At 44.2% G+C, this 19,085-nt stretch overlaps 1 long non-coding RNA gene across 1 annotated transcript; it reads right to left on the reverse strand.

The window, feature by feature from the left end:
- Positions 1 to 11,347: 11,347 nt before the first annotated feature.
- On the reverse strand, positions 11,348 to 16,428 carry LOC139050933 (uncharacterized). Its single transcript, XR_011509155.1, has 4 exons — positions 16,374 to 16,428; positions 15,262 to 15,336; positions 14,023 to 14,239; positions 11,348 to 11,799 (listed from the first exon to the last, which is right to left on the reverse strand). It is a non-coding gene; the product is annotated as an uncharacterized lncRNA (long non-coding RNA).
- Between the last annotated feature and the right edge of the window lie 2,657 nt (positions 16,429 to 19,085).

Consider the following 19,085-nt stretch of genomic DNA (forward strand, 5'->3'; position numbering starts at 1 on the left):
GAACCAGCGCTTTCGAGACACTATATTTTTCGTCGGAAAAATGATATTTTCATGGGCTATAGGCTTACCGTTTTTTCGATTTTGGGACAAAAATTATTCTGTGCCCAATCGTTTATTTATCGCGTTAAACGGCGTCTGCGCAGTCCCGGGGACTGAGATATGCGGAGAAGCAGCGCTTTCGAGACACTTTATTTTACGTCGGAAAAACGATATTTTCATGGGCTATAGGCTTACCATTTTTTCGATTTTGGGACAAAAATTATTCTGTGCCCAATCGTTTATTTATCGTGTTAAACGGTGTCTACGCAGTCCCGGGGACTGAGATATGCGGAGAACCAGCGCTTTCGAGACACTATATTTTTCGTCGGAAAAATGATATTTTCATGGGCTATAGGCTTACCGTTTTTTCGATTTTGGGACAAAAATTATTCTGTGCCCAATCGTTTATTTATCGCGTTAAACGGCGTCTGAGCAGTCGCGGGGACTGAGATATGTGGAGAACCAGCGCTTTCGAGACACTTTATTTTACGTCGGAAAAACGATATTTTCATGGGCTATAGGCTTACCGTTTTTTCGATTTTGGGACAAAAATTATTCTGTGCCCAATCGTTTATTTATCGCGTTAAACGGCGTCTGAGCAGACGCGGGGACTGAGATATGTGGAGAACCAGCGCTTTCGAGACACTTTATTTTACGTCGGAAAAACGATATTTTCATGGGCTATAGGCTTACCGTTTTTTCGATTTTGGGACAAAAATTATTCTGTGCCCAATCGTTTATTTATCGCGTTAAACGGCGTCTGAGCAGTCGCGGGTACTGAGATATGTGGAGAACCAGCGCTTTCGAGACACTTTATTTTACGTCGCAAAAATGATATTTTCATGGGCTATAGGCTTACCGTTTTTTCGATTTTGGGACAAAAATTATTCTGTGCCCAATCGTTTATTTATCGCGTTAAACGGCGTCTGCGCAGTCCCGGGGACTGAGATATGCGGAGAACCAGCGCTTTCGAGACACTATATTTTTCGTCGGAAAAATGATATTTTCATGGGCTATAGGCTTACCGTTTTTTCGATTTTGGGACAAAAATTATTCTGTGCCCAATCGTTTATTTATCGCGTTAAACGGCGTCTGAGCAGTCGCGGGGACTGAGATATGTGGAGAACCAGCGCTTTCGAGACACTTTATTTTACGTCGGAAAAACGATATTTTCATGGGCTATAGGCTTACCGTTTTTTCGATTTTGGGGCAAAAATTATTCTCTGCCCAATCGTTTATTTATCGCGTTAAACGGCGTCTGCGCAGTCCCGGGGACTGAGATATGCGGAGAACCAGCGCTTTCGAGACACAATATTTTTCGTCGGAAAAATGATATTTTCATGGGCTATAGGCTTACCGTTTTTTCGATTTTGGGACAAAAATTATTCTGTGCCCAATCGTTTATTTATCGCGTTAAACGGCGTCTGCGCATTCCCGGGGACTGAGATATGCGGAGAACCAGCGCTTTCGAGACACTATATTTTTCGTCGGAAAAATGATATTTTCATGGGCTATAGGCTTACCGTTTTTTCGATTTTGGGACAAAAATTATTCTGTGCCCAATCGTTTATTTATCGCGTGAAACGGCGTCTGAGCAGTCGCGGGGACTGAGATATGCGGAGAACCAGCGCTTTCGAGACACTATATTTTTCGTCGGAAAAATGATATTTTCATGGGCTATAGGCTTACCGTTTTTTCCGATTTTGGGACAAAAATTATTCTGTGCCCAATCGTTTATTTATCGCGTTAAACGGCGTCTGAGCAGTCGCGGGCACTGAGATATGTGGAGAACCAGCGCTTTCGAGACACTTTATTTTACGTCGGAAAAACGATATTTTCATGGGCTATAGGCTTACCGTTTTTTCGATTTTGGGACAAAAATTATTCTGTGCCCAATCGTTTATTTATCGTGTTAAACGGCGTCTGCGCAGTCCCGGGGACTGAGATATGTGGAGAACCAGCGCTTTCGAGACACTTTATTTTACGTCGGAAAAACGATATTTTCATGGGCTATAGGCTTACCGTTTTTTCGATTTTGGGACAAAAATTATTCTCTGCCCAATCGTTTATTTATCGCGTTAAACGGCGTCTGCGCAGTCCCGGGGACTGAGATATGCGGAGAACCAGCGCTTTCGAGACACTATATTTTTCGTCGGAAAAATGATATTTTCATGGGCTATAGGCTGACCATTTTTTCGATTTTGGGACAAAAATTATTCTGTGCCCAATCGTTTATTTATCGTGTTAAACGGCGTCTGCGCAGTCCCGGGGACTGAGATATGCGGAGAACCAGCGCTTTCGAGACACTTTATTTTACGTCGGAAAAACGATATTTTCATGGGCTATCGGCTTACCGTTTTTTCGATTTTGGGACAAAAATTATTCTGTGCCCAATCGTTTATTTATCGCGTGAAACGGCGTCTGAGCAGTCGCGGGGACTGAGATATGCGGAGAACCAGCGCTTTCGAGACACTATATTTTTCGTCGGAAAAATGATATTTTCATGGGCTATAGGCTTACCGTTTTTTCCGATTTTGGGACAAAAATTATTCTATGCCCAATCGTTTATTTATCGCGTTAAACGGCGTCTGAGCAGTCGCGGGCACTGAGATATGTGGAGAACCAGCGCTTTCGAGACACTTTATTTTACGTCGGAAAAACGATATTTTCATGGGCTATAGGCTTACCGTTTTTTCGATTTTGGGACAAAAATTATTCTGTGCCCAATCGTTTATTTATCGTGTTAAACGGCGTCTGCGCAGTCCCGGGGACTGAGATATGTGGAGAACCAGCGCTTTCGAGACACTTTATTTTACGTCGGAAAAACGATATTTTCATGGGCTATAGGCTTACCGTTTTTTCGATTTTGGGACAAAAATTATTCTCTGCCCAATCGTTTATTTATCGCGTTAAACGGCGTCTGCGCAGTCCCGGGGACTGAGATATGCGGAGAACCAGCGCTTTCGAGACACTATATTTTTCGTCGGAAAAATGATATTTTCATGGGCTATAGGCTTACCGTTTTTTCGATTTTGGGACAAAAATTATTCTGTGCCCAATCGTTTATTTATCGCGTTAAACGGCGTCTGAGCAGTCGCGGGGGCTGAGATATGTGGAGAACCAGCGCTTTCGAGACACTTTATTTTACGTCGGAAAAACGATATTTTCATGGGCTATCGGCTTACCGTTTTTTCGATTTTGGGACAAAAATTATTCTGTGCCCAATCGTTTATTTATCGCGTTAAACGGCGTCTGAGCAGTCGCGGGGACTGAGATATGTGGAGAACCAGCGCTTTCGAGACACTTTATTTTACGTCGGAAAAACGATATTTTCATGGGCTATAGGCTTACCGTTTTTTCGATTTTGGGACAAAAATTATTCTGTGCCCAATCGTTTATTTATCGCGTTAAACGGCGTCTGAGCAGTCGCGGGGACTGAGATATGTGGAGAACCAGCGCTTTCGAGACACTTTATTTTACGTCGCAAAAATGATATTTTCATGGGCTATAGGCTTACCGTTTTTTCGATTTTGGGACAAAAATTATTCTGTGCCCAATCGTTTATTTATCGCGTTAAACGGCGTCTGCGCAGTCCCGGGGACTGAGATATGCGGAGAACCAGCGCTTTCGAGACACTATATTTTTCGTCGGGAAAATGATATTTTCATGGGCTATAGGCTTACCGTTTTTTCGATTTTGGGACAAAAATTATTCTGTGCCCAATCGTTTATTTATCGCGTTAAACGGCGTCTGAGCAGTCGCGGGGACTGAGATATGTGGAGAACCAGCGCTTTCGAGACACTTTATTTTACGTCGGAAAAACGATATTTTCATGGGCTATAGGCTTACCGTTTTTTCGATTTTGGGACAAAAATTATTCTCTGCCCAATCGTTTATTTATCGCGTTAAACGGCGTCTGCGCAGTCCCGGGGACTGAGATATGTGGAGAACCAGCGCTTTCGAGACACTATATTTTTCGTCGGAAAAATGATATTTTCATGGGCTATAGGCTTACCGTTTTTTCGATTTTGGGACAAAAATTATTCTGTGCCCAATCGTTTATTTATCGCGTTAAACGGCGTCTGCGCAGTCCCGGGGACTGAGATATGCGGAGAACCAGCGCTTTGGAGACACTATATTTTTCGTCGGAAAAATGATATTTTCATGGGCTATAGGCTTACCGTTTTTTCGATTTTGGGACAAAAATTATTCTGTGCCCAATCGTTTATTTATCGCGTGAAACGGCGTCTGAGCAGTCGCGGGGACTGAGATATGCGGAGAACCAGCGCTTTCGAGACACTATATTTTTCGTCGGAAAAATGATATTTTCATGGGCTATAGGCTTACCGTTTTTTTCGATTTTGGGACAAAAATTATTCTGTGCCCAATCGTTTATTTATCGCGTTAAACGGCGTCTGAGCAGTCGCGGGGACTGAGATATGTGGAGAACCAGCGCTTTCGAGACACTTTATTTTACGTCGGAAAAACGATATTTTCATGGGCTATAGGCTTACCGTTTTTTCGATTTTGGGACAAAAATTATTCTGTGCCCAATCGTTTATTTATCGCGTTAAACGGCGTCTGAGCAGTCGCGGGGACTGAGATATGTGGAGAACCAGCGCTTTCGAGACACTTTATTTTACGTCGGAAAAACGATATTTTCATGGGCTATAGGCTTACCGTTTTTTCGATTTTGGGACAAAAATTATTCTGTGCCCAATCGTTTATTTATCGCGTTAAACGGCGTCTGAGCAGTCGCGGGGACTGAGATATGTGGAGAACCAGCGCTTTCGAGACACTTTATTTTACGTCGGAAAAACGATATTTTCATGGGTTATAGGCTTACCGTTTTTTCGATTTTGGGACAAAAATTATTCTGTGCCCAATCGTTTATTTATCGCGTTAAACGGCGTCTGAGCAGTCGCGGGGACTGAGATATGTGGAGAACCAGCGCTTTCGAGACACTTTATTTTACGTCGGAAAAACGATATTTTCATGGGCTATAGGCTTACCGTTTTTTCGATTTTGGGACAAAAATTATTCTGTGCCCAATCGTTTATTTATCGCGTTAAACGGCGTCTGAGCAGTCGCGGGGACTGAGATATGTGGAGAACCAGCGCTTTCGAGACACTTTATTTTACGTCGGAAAAACGATATTTTCATGGGCTATAGGCTTACCGTTTTTTCGATTTTGGGACAAAAATTATTCTGTGCACAATCGTTTATTTATGGCGTTACACGGCGTCTGCGCAGTCCCGGGGACTGAGATATGTGAAGAACCAGCGCTTTCGAGACACTTTATTTTTCGTCAGAAAAATGATATTTTCATGGGCTATAGGCTTACCGTTTTTTCGATTTTGGGGCAAAAATTATTCTATGCCCAATCGTTTATTTATCGCCTTGTAAGGTGTCTGCGCAGTACCGGGGACTGAGATATGCGGAGAACCAGCGCTTTCGAGACACTATATTTTTCGTCGGAAAAATGATATTTTCATGGGCTATAGGCTTACCGTTTTTTCGATTTTGGGACAAAAATTATTCTGTGCCCAATCGTTTATTTATCGCGTTAAACGGCGTCTGAGCAGTCGCGGGGACTGAGATATGTGGAGAACCAGCGCTTTCGAGACTCTTTATTTTACGTCGGAAAAACGATATTTTCATGGGCTATAGGCTTACCGTTTTTTCGATTTTGGGACAAAAATTATTCTCTGCCCAATCGTTTATTTATCGCGTTAAACGGCGTCTGCGCAGTCCCGGGGACTGAGATATGCGGAGAACCAGCGCTTTCGAGACACTATATTTTTCGTCGGAAAAATGATATTTTCATGGGCTATAGGCTTACCGTTTTTTCGATTTTGGGACAAAAATTATTCTGTGCCCAATCGTTTATTTATCGCGTTAAACGGCGTCTGCGCAGTCCCGGGGACTGAGATATGCGGAGAACCAGCGCTTTCGAGACACTATATTTTTCGTCGGAAAAATGATATTTTCATGGGCTATAGGCTTACCGTTTTTTCGATTTTGGGACAAAAATTATTCTGTGCCCAATCGTTTATTTATCGCGTGAAACGGCGTCTGAGCAGTCGCGGGGACTGAGATATGCGGAGAACCAGCGCTTTCGAGACACTATATTTTTCGTCGGAAAAATGATATTTTCATGGGCTATAGGCTTACCGTTTTTTTCGATTTTGGGACAAAAATTATTCTGTGCCCAATCGTTTATTTATCGCGTTAAACGGCGTCTGAGCAGTCGCGGGCACTGAGATATGTGGAGAACCAGCGCTTTCGAGACACTTTATTTTACGTCGGAAAAACGATATTTTCATGGGCTATAGGCTTACCGTTTTTTCGATTTTGGGACAAAAATTATTCTGTGCCCAATCGTTTATTTATCGTGTTAAACGGCGTCTGCGCAGTCCCGGGGACTGAGATATGTGGAGAACCAGCGCTTTCGAGACACTTTATTTTACGTCGGAAAAACGATATTTTCATGGGCTATAGGCTTACCGTTTTTTCGATTTTGGGACAAAAATTATTCTCTGCCCAATCGTTTATTTATCGCGTTAAACGGCGTCTGCGCAGTCCCGGGGACTGAGATATGCGGAGAACCAGCGCTTTCGAGACACTATATTTTTCGTCGGAAAAATGATATTTTCATGGGCTATAGGCTTACCGTTTTTTCGATTTTGGGAAAAAAAATTTTCTGTGCCCAATCGTTTATTTATCGCGTTAAACGGCGTCTGCGCAGTCCCGGGGACTGAGATATGCGGAGAAGCAGCGCTTTCGAGACACTTTATTTTACGTCGGAAAAACGATATTTTCATGGGCTATAGGCTGACCATTTTTTCGATTTTGGGACAAAAATTACTCTGTGCCCAATCGTTTATTTATCGTGTTAAACGGCGTCTGCGCAGTCCCGGGGACTGAGATATGCGGAGAACCAGCGCTTTCGAGACACTATATTTTTCGTCGGAAAAATGATATTTTCATGGGCTATAGGCTTACCGTTTTTTCGATTTTGGGACAAAAATTATTCTGTGCCCAATCGTTTATTTATCGCGTTAAACGGCGTCTGAGCAGTCGCGGGGGCTGAGATATGTGGAGAACCAGCGCTTTCGAGACACTTTATTTTACGTCGGAAAAACGATATTTTCATGGGCTATCGGCTTACCGTTTTTTCGATTTTGGGACAAAAATTATTCTGTGCCCAATCGTTTATTTATCGCGTTAAACGGCGTCTGAGCAGTCGCGGGGACTGAGATATGTGGAGAACCAGCGCTTTCGAGACACTTTATTTTACGTCGGAAAAACGATATTTTCATGGGCTATAGGCTTACCGTTTTTTCGATTTTGGGACAAAAATTATTCTGTGCCCAATCGTTTATTTATCGCGTTAAACGGCGTCTGAGCAGTCGCGGGGACTGAGATATGTGGAGAACCAGCGCTTTCGAGACACTTTATTTTACGTCGCAAAAATGATATTTTCATGGGCTTTGGGCTTACCGTTTTGTCGATTTTGGGACAAAAATTATTCTGTGCCCAATCGTTTATTTATCGCGTTAAACGGCGTCTGCGCAGTCCCGGGGACTGAGATATGCGGAGAACCAGCGCTTTCGAGACACTATATTTTTCGTCGGGAAAATGATATTTTCATGGGCTATAGGCTTACCGTTTTTTCGATTTTGGGACAAAAATTATTCTGTGCCCAATCGTTTATTTATCGCGTTAAACGGCGTCTGAGCAGTCGCGGGGACTGAGATATGTGGAGAACCAGCGCTTTCGAGACACTTTATTTTACGTCGGAAAAACGATATTTTCATGGGCTATAGGCTTACCGTTTTTTCGATTTTGGGACAAAAATTATTCTCTGCCCAATCGTTTATTTATCGCGTTAAACGGCGTCTGCGCAGTCCCGGGGACTGAGATATGCGGAGAACCAGCGCTTTCGAGACACTATATTTTTCGTCGGAAAAATGATATTTTCATGGGCTATAGGCTTACCATTTTTTCGATTTTGGGACAAAAATTATTCTGTGCCCAATCGTTTATTTATCGCGTTAAACGGCGTCTGCGCAGTCCCGGGGACTGAGATATGCTGAGAACCAGCGCTTTCGAGACACTATATTTTTCGTCGGAAAAATGATATTTTCATGGGCTATAGGCTTACCGTTTTTTCGATTTTGGGACAAAAATTATTCTGTGCCCAATCGTTTATTTATCGCGTGAAACGGCGTCTGAGCAGTCGCGGGGACTGAGATATGCGGAGAACCAGCGCTTTCGAGACACTATATTTTTCGTCGGAAAAATGATATTTTCATGGGCTATAGGCTTACCGTTTTTTTCGATTTTGGGACAAAAATTATTCTGTGCCCAATCGTTTATTTATCGCGTTAAACGGCGTCTGAGCAGTCGCGGGGACTGAGATATGTGGAGAACCAGCGCTTTCGAGACACTTTATTTTACGTCGGAAAAACGATATTTTCATGGGCTATAGGCTTACCGTTTTTTCGATTTTGGGACAAAAATTATTCTGTGCCCAATCGTTTATTTATCGCGTTAAACGGCGTCTGAGCAGTCGCGGGGACTGAGATATGTGGAGAACCAGCGCTTTCGAGACACTTTATTTTACGTCGGAAAAACGATATTTTCATGGGCTATAGGCTTACCGTTTTTTCGATTTTGGGACAAAAATTATTCTGTGCCCAATCGTTTATTTATCGCGTTAAACGGCGTCTGAGCAGTCGCGGGGACTGAGATATGTGGAGAACCAGCGCTTTCGAGACACTTTATTTTACGTCGGAAAAACGATATTTTCATGGGCTATAGGCTTACCGTTTTTTCGATTTTGGGACAAAAATTATTCTGTGCCCAATCGTTTATTTATCGCGTTAAACGGCGTCTGAGCAGTCGCGGGGACTGAGATATGTGGAGAACCAGCGCTTTCGAGACACTTTATTTTACGTCGGAAAAACGATATTTTCATGGGCTATAGGCTTACCGTTTTTTCGATTTTGGGACAAAAATTATTCTGTGCCCAATCGTTTATTTATCGCGTTAAACGGCGTCTGAGCAGTCGCGGGGACTGAGATATGTGGAGAACCAGCGCTTTCGAGACACTTTATTTTACGTCGGAAAAACGATATTTTCATGGGCTATAGGCTTACCGTTTTTTCGATTTTGGGACAAAAATTATTCTGTGCACAATCGTTTATTTATCGCGTTACACGGCGTCTGCGCAGTCCCGGGGACTGAGATATGTGAAGAACCAGCGCTTTCGAGACACTTTATTTTTCGTCAGAAAAATGATATTTTCATGGGCTATAGGCTTACCGTTTTTTCGATTTTGGGGCAAAAATTATTCTATGCCCAATCGTTTATTTATCGCCTTGTAAGGTGTCTGCGCAGTACCGGGGACTGAGATATGTGAAGAACCAGCGCTTTGGAGACTCTTTATTTTTCTTTGGAAACATGATATTTTCATGGGCTATAGGCTTACCGTTTTTCCGATTTTGGGGGAAAAATTATTCTGTGCCCACTCGTTTATTTATCGCATAAAATGACGTTAGAACGTGCACGGAAAGAGATCTAGGCAAGAACCACTGCTCTTGGGAGATCTTCATTTTCCTTAGCTGAAGCGAATATTTTCCTATGCCATAGACTTACCTTTATTCCATTACTTGCGAGAAAATAATTCTGTCCCCATTCGTTCATTTATCGCATAAAATGACGTTAGAACGTGCACGGGAAGAGATCTAGGCGAGAACCACTGCTCTTGGGAGATCTTCATTTTCCCTAGCTAAAACGAATATTTTCCTGGGCTTACCGTTTTACAATTTTTTTTCGAGAAAATTATTCTGTCCCCACTCGTTTATTTATCGCAGTAACTGACGTCAGAACGTGCGCGTGAAGTGATCCATGCGAGAACCAGTGGTCTTGGAAGAACGTTATTTTCCTTGCGAATCTACTATTTTCCGTGGCTATAGAGAAGTACCGTTTCTACATCGTTCCGAGAAAATAGTTCGGTCCCAAATCGTTTATTTATCGCATAACTAGACGTCAGATCATCCCCTGGGATTCAAATATGCGAGAATCAGCGTGTTGGAAGAAAAAAAAATAAATTTTAGCTAAGCGGGGGCCTGCAGGTCCCTACCCAGCCGTTGGCTAATCCCATGTCGGAACAGAGAGGCCATGCTTCTCCGCTCGTTCACGGGCAGTTTTGGTTGTGGTGGCCTCAGGTAGCGGCTTCAAGCCCGTGGACTCGGGTGGCATGTTCGGCTTGCTGGACAGCCCAGCGGCGATGTTCCAACTTCGATCTTTTTAAAGCCACCTCCCAGTGGTGGCAACGCCGACGGAGAATGTCCCAGGCAGCTCCCGTAGCTGGGGCGGCGTCGGAAAGATGCGATCTCGAGGTCTCCTGTACGCTGGTATGGCCGCGGTAATGAACGCGTCGCAAGCTGACGCAGCTTGAGTGGCGTTGTTGCCGGCACATTCCCAGAGCATGTCGCAGCGTTTCTCTCTGTGCGCATGCTTTTCACGCATGGTATAATCTTCGTTAATGGTGCTTTGTTCAGTACTTTCTTTCCTGGCTGAAACGGATATTTACTTACCAGTTTTTCATTTTCTTTCCCAGGAAATTATTCTGTCTCCAATAGCTTCTTTATCGCGTAAGTCGGCCCGGCGCATGCGCGGGAATTGATATATTCGCATATCCAGCATTTTCGAGAAAACTAAAGTTACGTGGCTGACAGGAGTGTTCTGAAGGGCTACAATTCCGTTAAATGCAATTAGCGTCTATCTGTTCGTTCATTGTGGAAACTTGCATCACCGGCTATATTATCAGCTTAGGGGGAGCAGTGGTCAGGGGAGGGTGCTTTCCGTCACAGCCGCACTTTTCAGGGAAGCGATTGTACCCTGGTCGGCCTAAATTGTAATGAGCTATAGATTTATTTTTTCCTTGAAATGCAATCTGTTTATTCATCGTGCAAGTTCCCTTGATAGCGTGCATTAGCAGGGATGGTGCTGCTTGCGCCGAGGCAACGCTTTTCGGGGAAATGATTGTAGCTGGCTGGGCCGAAATTCTAGTGGGCTATAGGCTTACCCTTTTTTTTTGAAGATATACCATTTGCGCACATCCGCTTACTCATCGTGTAAATTCTAGTGAGGACGTGCATCAGCTGGGAGAATGCTGCTTGCGCCGAACTGGCGGTTCGAGGAGAAATGGTTGTGGCTGGCAGGGCTGAAATTAGTCCTTTTTTTTCGTGAAAGGAAATTTGTGCATATCCGTTTATTCACTCTGAAATCTGGCGGCTCCACGTGCGTAATTAGGATTAGTTTTGTATGCGCCGAACCATTGCATTCCAGAGGGGGTGAGTGGACCTTGGCGAGCCTACAGTGTACCAGGCTATCATGTTACCTTTTCATTTTTTTCACGAAAGCTAATTTGACTATATTTATTTGCTTGGTAATTCAATATGCATTCATAACGTTCTTGTAAAAAGAAAGATAAACCTATAGCCTGTTGCAAAATAGGCGGGCCCGGGCCAGCGACGTATCTTGTAATAGCTGGTTTCATGAATGCATTCAAATGAAAGATGCGAACAGGTTCGGTTTCTCCAGGGGCCCGTCGACGTTGTGCGTCCTGTAGGCTTGCAGTGCCCCACTGTAGCGCTTCTTCACCTCGCGATGATCAGGCTCGAGACAGCTAATCTTCAGTTGGTAGGGCAACGTGTATATCTTGTGGAAGTCCACCAGTAGAACGACCTGCAGAGATCGTACATAAAGCGCTATTTGGCCGACTGCTTTTGAGATGCACTTAAATATCACATTGGCTGACTGAATTGTGCAAATGCAAATCATTTAATTCAGATCACTTGCAGCCTAATAATTCACTTCAGGATGTATTTCTAATCGCGCTAAAAAGTGATTATTTTTTTCTCTTGAGGAGGCCTCTACCACGAATTACCTGAGCTATGGAATAAAGCCAACCCTAGGTGGAATGCGATACTCCCGTGTGTTTGTTTCTTCACACACATTAGCTGCAAAGTGGTGCGGCGCACCTTAGTGGGGACAGCGGAGATTTGATTTAGTGGTATCTGGGTTTGATTTAGCGATGGGGTAAGACTTTCTAAAGCAACACGAGGGCTATGAAAAACGCTGAAGCGGTGGTCTTTACATTAGCTTTGAGTATTTGGTATTTCTTGGTGTGATGGAAAAGCGTGTAGTGCAGAAGCATTTTCGCATTCAGCCCCCTCCAAATCTATCTACAGCAGTAGCTCTGCATTGAACCAGCAAAGTCACGCTGAACAGCAGAAGTCATAGGCAGAGTGTTTATGGTAGGTTTTAAACCGAATATTTGGTTTAAGAGAAAAAAAATGCCACTTATTGAGGAGTGAGAAAATCAGTTTCATAAAGTCGGTGGAATACAAACAAAATGAAGTAACGATACCTTGAGTACTTACCTTGGAGCTTTGGAGCTTTGATACCTTGGAGCTTGATACCTTGGAGCTTTGCAGAATTAAAGAGAATATCTGAATGCTTTATGCACGGTTCGAACACACCTTTGAAATCTTCATGCTATTGTTTCAGATTATTCGTAAGGCATATTAGCAGCCTAAAAACAACCCAGCAAAACGTAAAAGGCTAGATGACAACAAGATACATAATTTCACAAATCAAGGAAAGCTTAAAAAGTCCAATTACTTGGATATCAATCTGCGCGGAACAAATTGAGTTGTCGACCCTGACAAAGTGCTTGCAATGGACGATCCAAACGGTGAGTTCGTAGGTTAACGTGGTTGAAATAAAACATCGCAAAGGGAGCAAAGTACAGTGCCCATGTTCTGATCCCATCGTCCTTCATTCCCTTCAGACTGATTTCAACAATGTTGCAATGCAGCTTATCATGTACTGGTTTAGGGAGGTGGCAAGTTAGTCAGGTGGCAACTCTACCAAAATGGGATTACAATGTTTGATTATGCGAAGCAAATCGAAATACAACAAGGACGCGCTTTCCTGCGTTTATCAGATTTCAATTTGGTTCCTGTCTTAGCATATCCTAATATTGACCGAGCAACAACTAGCGATACAAAATATGCTTGCAATGAAACAACTTATGGGGTTTTCGCAGCGTTTTCAGAGTGCTTCCTCTGATGCAGTCAACTTTCTGATGCAATTTTATATACCACAATGACAATATTGCCTCACTGCCAGTCTGAACTTTCACACATTCACACAGCAGTGAACAAAGCTGGGCTAATTGGCGTTGGGTGCCTTCTGAAGGGCGAGGTGGCGCTGCAAGACAAAGCTATTATGGAGACAACATAGTAATCGTGTTGTTTCCCTGCTAACCTTCGTCTTGCTGCACTACCTCGTACTTCAAAAGGCGTACAAACACCAGGGGCCGTATTCTGGGCCAATGAATTTCACGGATACTTTCCCTTTTGTGTAATATGGAGTCTAGCTTCATTGGTGCAGCGCTTGTTTAGCCAGTCAGCGCCGAATGAAAATGAAATCCTCTAAAGTGATTGAACCAGAACAATGCCCTGGTCTACACTGCTTTCATTACTGGGCAGTTTTCCTGATGACTGCTTTCAAATAGTATTCGAGTATTCGACAATGCGATATCTCCTAGACCTGCTTGTTGTTATCAGCTAAAGCTCTTCAAGCCCACAATAGCACGCGGCGATAGGCAAGCAGTGTGACATCCTGCTGAGAGTTGCATCAGGTACGGAGAACAAAACTGTCTATAAAGCACCGCTTTTTGACCCCACCAACAAAATAAGATCTCGGCATGCGCTACCATATACAAAGCACCTTTTTTGGAGACAGATTAGCAATTTGAACACTTTTTAGCGAATGATGGGAGGTCATATTTTTCTTATCGATCACAGTCAACAACTCGCGTGGAAGTACCCAAGCACGGCCGAAATTTGAGGCAGACTTTGGAGCTAGCGTGAATGAAAGACTGGTTGTAAGCATCCTCACCTCAGGGAGTGTTCTTTGGTGCTCAAAGGTGATGCTGCCGATAGTGGCAAGCATGACCGGAACCCCGTATGCGTGCCACTTTCCGTGGTCGGCGGGACGCTCGGACTAGCGAAAGGTGGCCTTTGCTTGCTTGACAAATTCTTCAAAGTGGCTGAAGAAAGGCAGCAGGCCACACTTGGGGCGCTTCGGTGCCCTGGCCTCTTCTACTGCCAGGCACCTGGGCGACAAGGCAACAATGCAGCAAGGCTGTGTTCGTAGGCTGATTGTGGCGACTTCGCAGTTTTGCAGTAGTTAAGCAGCAGAATGACGGTGTGTTCAAATTATGATGGTGGCAGCAGCAAAGTTCAGTTAACCTGCCAGATTTGTCACAAAAAGTAAAATTGCCTGCATGCATGTTTCATTAAGATCTGCTCAATAAACTCCTTTAAAAGATAGCTTTACCTCAACCGCTCCTACCTGATTACATGGCAGCAAAGAAATTGTTTTCCTCGACTATCACATCAACGAATTTGATGATTTTCTTTCTTTTAAAAGAAAAAGTTCAGATATAGTGATTGTAGGAAGCATTGTTTAGACTCACTTCATTCTCTTCATTCGCTTCATCTCTTCTTTCCAATATAACGTAAATAATAAGCTAATTTCTATAGCTACTTCCTACAAATACTTACGAATTAATATCGCACCAAACCTTTCCTGGGCCCATCACATTAGTACTATATGTGCTATTGCTTCAAAATCACTGGGGTGCTTTTTTCTGACGTTCTCCCCTTTCCCTTCCCCTCGTGTGAAATAGCACACCTGAAGTATCAAATCTGTTAAGATGTGGGCTTCTCTGTGGTTGGTGTATTTTTTTGCTGTGCAGGTCAATTCACGATGAAAGATGCAACGTGCCTGCCTTTAGTCACATCTATATCTGTATCTCTCTCTCACTGTGCGTGTATATATATATATATATATATACACACACATACAAATGTGTGTGTGTATGTATGTATATATATTACATTTATATATTATATATGGCTCTCATGTTTTTAAATATATGTACGTGCAGGAGTGACTGCATGCTCTTCTCGCCTGCTCTAGCGGTGAAAAGGAGAGCCTTTCTATGTACCATAGTCAAACATTCAAAAGTTTTCGCCGTACTCACTACATCACTTATGTGGATCTGTCACAATACAGAGTAACATTGGTCCATAATACTAGACCATCCCAACATAACTGTAAGTTAGCACATACCGACATGCTGTGAAACAGCTGTTGCAAAGCCACTGGCATTTTCCGCAGCACCGCAGTGGTACAGCTGAGTTCCACCTGCATAGTGATAAATGCATATGCATGTTAGCAACTCAGTTGCTGACGCTTTCATAAGCTGTACACTGCACAATAATGTAATCTAGACAACTTTGTTGAAACAAATTCACATAATTAGAATACCATTTAAACACTAACATGACTAATTGCCCCCAATCTCTCACTCACTAAGGGATAATACTACTGAAACATCAGTGGAGAGCTCAGATTAACACAGTCCATAAAAGACAAGCTTCCTTTGAGGAAAACAGATAAAACTGCGGTTAGCTTTCTTGATCAGTTTATGTGTTAGCTTTGCTTTAAATGTCATGCAGTACTATAAAGCATGAAGTGCAGCATTTCTAGCAGCGTAAGTCGTCATCAGCCTCACGGCATAACTGATTTTTGCACTGTTTGTGTCAGTGAGCCAACACAAAGAAAACCGAATTCACACTATAATGTCAAATGCACTTGTTCTGAAAACACACCCACCAGTTCCAATGCTTCTGAAAGGAAAGGTTATATAGAGTGCGATACTGCATGGAACTACCACTTAGGACTATGTGTATGACCTGTTCATTGGAGATGCAGTCACATGCCATTTATAGTCTTTTAGAAGCATTACTGAAGGATAAATTAAAATCCATGCATATGTCACAAATTTTTCACACATCCACAGTTTGGTTATACAACTTGTGAGAAGAGACATATTTACCTGGAATAGCAACCTTTTTTCGTGCTGCAAAACATTCCTTCGATATAATGAAATAGCTTACAGCGTCATAATATATCGTGTTTCTCGCAACTACTTGCTGGCACTGGCAAAATACAGTGTTGATATCTGACTCATTGGGCGACCACACTGCCTAATACAAATGCTTCACGAACACATGTCCCTCGTAGAGATTGGCAACCATATATGCCTTAGATAGACACGATGGCGCCTTTTTGGTCAAAATGCACGTTAGAACGACATCGCCACATCATTAAAAACAAAAACCTCAGTACAAGGCAGCCGCCGACTGCATAATGTGAAATTGCAACTGATGTCCACTTACTGATGGCCTGTGTTTGAGTCCCTTCTGGCAGTTGACTGGGTGCTGAGAACTACACGTCCTTGGTTATCCCTACAAAACATACAGGGTTATGTCAAATGTTGAAAATGTATACATGCCGGCATTTCATAAATATGTCGCAAAACAAACGAGTAAACCAATAAACAAATGTGATGTGAAGTGAGTACAATCATAAGATAGGCTGTCAACTAATGCATTCCGCGAAAAACCTTGTGCACAGGAGAGACTAAAAGTATACACACGAAACTGAGAATTTATTTCGCTCTAGGTTTTTCGGTGCAATGTTATATAGTCAAATTATGTTTCTCGTGGTTGGAGCGTAATTAGCGTAAATTACGTACTAAATTATGTACCCTGCATAACTTTTCTTCAAGACGCACCTGCGCGCGCTTCGAATGAGTAGCGTTGTAAGATTTACATACATGTTAATATAGTTGCTGAAAACGGATTTCCTTTGCCCTGTGTGTTGTACAGTGAGCTACAGATAGCTACCCCCTTTTTGTATTAGCCATTCTGCGTGGCACTGCGCCTAAAAAAATTAAATTATTGAGTTTTACGTGCCAAAACCACTCTCTGATTATGAGGCACGCCGTAGTGGAGGACTACGGAAATTTCGACCACCTGGGGTTCTTTAACGTGCACCTAAATCTAAGTACACGGGTGTTTTCGAATTTCGCCCCCACCGAAATGCGGCCGGCGTGGCCGGGATTCGATCCCGCGACCTCGTGCTCAGCAGCCCAACACCATAGCCACTGCGCAACCACGGCCGGTGCATTGCACCTATACGCGCGTCAGTAAACCTCACGACATAGAAAAAACAGAAGTTCTACTCACTAATTCCTACACGTTGTACTGGGCTGTGCCCACAGATGAGGGCCAACCGGCCTAGAATGGTGCAGCAGGTTCATTGTTCACGGAACGGCAAAATACGGCCCACTCAGAGCTCGAGGCATTGCACTGGCCTCGCAACGCACCATTTCATAATCACTAGGGAAAACATACCGCCCCGCTGCGCGCGCGAAGGGCGCTGCCAACGCAGTTACAAAACCTTGCAACCATTATGCACAAATGGTCTGCAGAACGGGGGCTTCGACGGCAGAGTTCCGACTGGTGTGGTAGAAGTCTGTTGCCAGCTTTGCGGGTCAATGTTGCCAGACTGCCTCCCAAAATTGACGGCAGAAAACACCGCCAAATATAGCGAATGCAATGAGGCCGTTTCCGTAGCGCACATAGTTGCCATATCAGGAGTATAACACGCGCACACGCTCCCAGCTCTCGATAGTAGCGTAAAGTTGCTGCATAACCCGCGTGCTTACGAATGGCTTGCTTGTGGCGGGCCCAGTTCTCGAACGGTACGAAGCACTTTCTTTCGCTCCGCACGCTGTGACTGCTGGACAAGGCTTTCGCTGCATCTGAAACTCAGACGCGTTGCATAACGCTCGGGGCGCTTTATGTTTCTGCGCGCAATCACTGCAACGGTAGAAAACGGTTGCATCACCTTGCTTTGCATAGGCACTCTCCTGGGGGCTACGCTGCTCGCATTGAAGACTTTTCTGAAACTGACGCGTAGCATAACACTCTGGGTGTTTTATCTCGCTGGCTCGATCGCTGTAGAAAAAAGCACGCAGTGATATAAAGCGCCCGTAGCGTTATGCAACGCATGTCAGTTTCAGAAAAGTATTTATTGCAAGCAGCGTAAGCCAGGAGACTGCCTATGCAAAGCAAGCTGGTGCAATCGATTTCTACCGTTGCTGCGATCTTGTGCAGTGACATAAAGCGGCCCGAGTGTCATGCAACGCGTCTGAGTTTCAGATCCAGCGAAAGCCTTGTCCAGCAGTCACAGCGTGCACAGCGAAAGAAACCGCTTCGTACCGTCGGAGAACAGGGCCCGCAACAAGCACGCGATTCGAAAGCACGCGGAACCAGTGGCGTAGCTAGGTCGTCTGGCACCCGGGTGTAGCCGGCGGAAAGAGGGGTGTTTTCAGATGTATATGACGCCCCCTTCCCCCCCCCCCCCAATGGCCCCTTGCACCCGGGGCCCACGGCCCCCCGTCCCCCCTGTTGCTACGCCACTGCGCGGAACTTTACGGTACTATCGGGAGCTGGGAGCATGCGCGCGTGTTATACTCCGGAGCTAGTCACGGCCTAGTTGCATTCGCTATATTTGACGGTGTTTTCCGCCGTCACATTTCGCAGGCCGTCTGGGAACATTGACCCGCAAAGCTGGGAACATACTTCTGCCACACAAGTCAGAACTCTGCCGCTTCGACAAGGCGCGTCCGCACTGCTCCTGCGATGTGAATCCGAAACTTCTCTCTTGTATATTTTTCTTTTCCTTCGCGCATGCGTGGGGAGTTTGTTTATTAGGGCGCCTTGGCAATTTCGGTTTTGGCGCATTCGGTCGCGTACCACGCACGAACATCGGTGTGCGGGGCCGTATACGGACATTGGCCGCGTATCGGCGAGGGCATATAGGCAGTACTAGTTGGTTTGGAGGCCGTTTGAAGAGTGTCATGTATATCTCCCTTTGTCGGGCTGCGCATAGCCGTTATATTAGACAGTGCGTCGAAGGGTGCCGTTTGTAGCCAGGCTATTATACAGGACCAGACTAAGAGCGTACGCTAATCCGAGGGCGGCGAAGAACACTGTATCGAGGAGAGTTTCTCTATAAAGGAGCAGGTACGTTTACTTTAA

This window comes from Dermacentor albipictus, chromosome 10 (assembly GCF_038994185.2).
Source record: "Dermacentor albipictus isolate Rhodes 1998 colony chromosome 10, USDA_Dalb.pri_finalv2, whole genome shotgun sequence".
NCBI lineage: Eukaryota > Metazoa > Arthropoda > Arachnida > Ixodida > Ixodidae > Dermacentor > Dermacentor albipictus.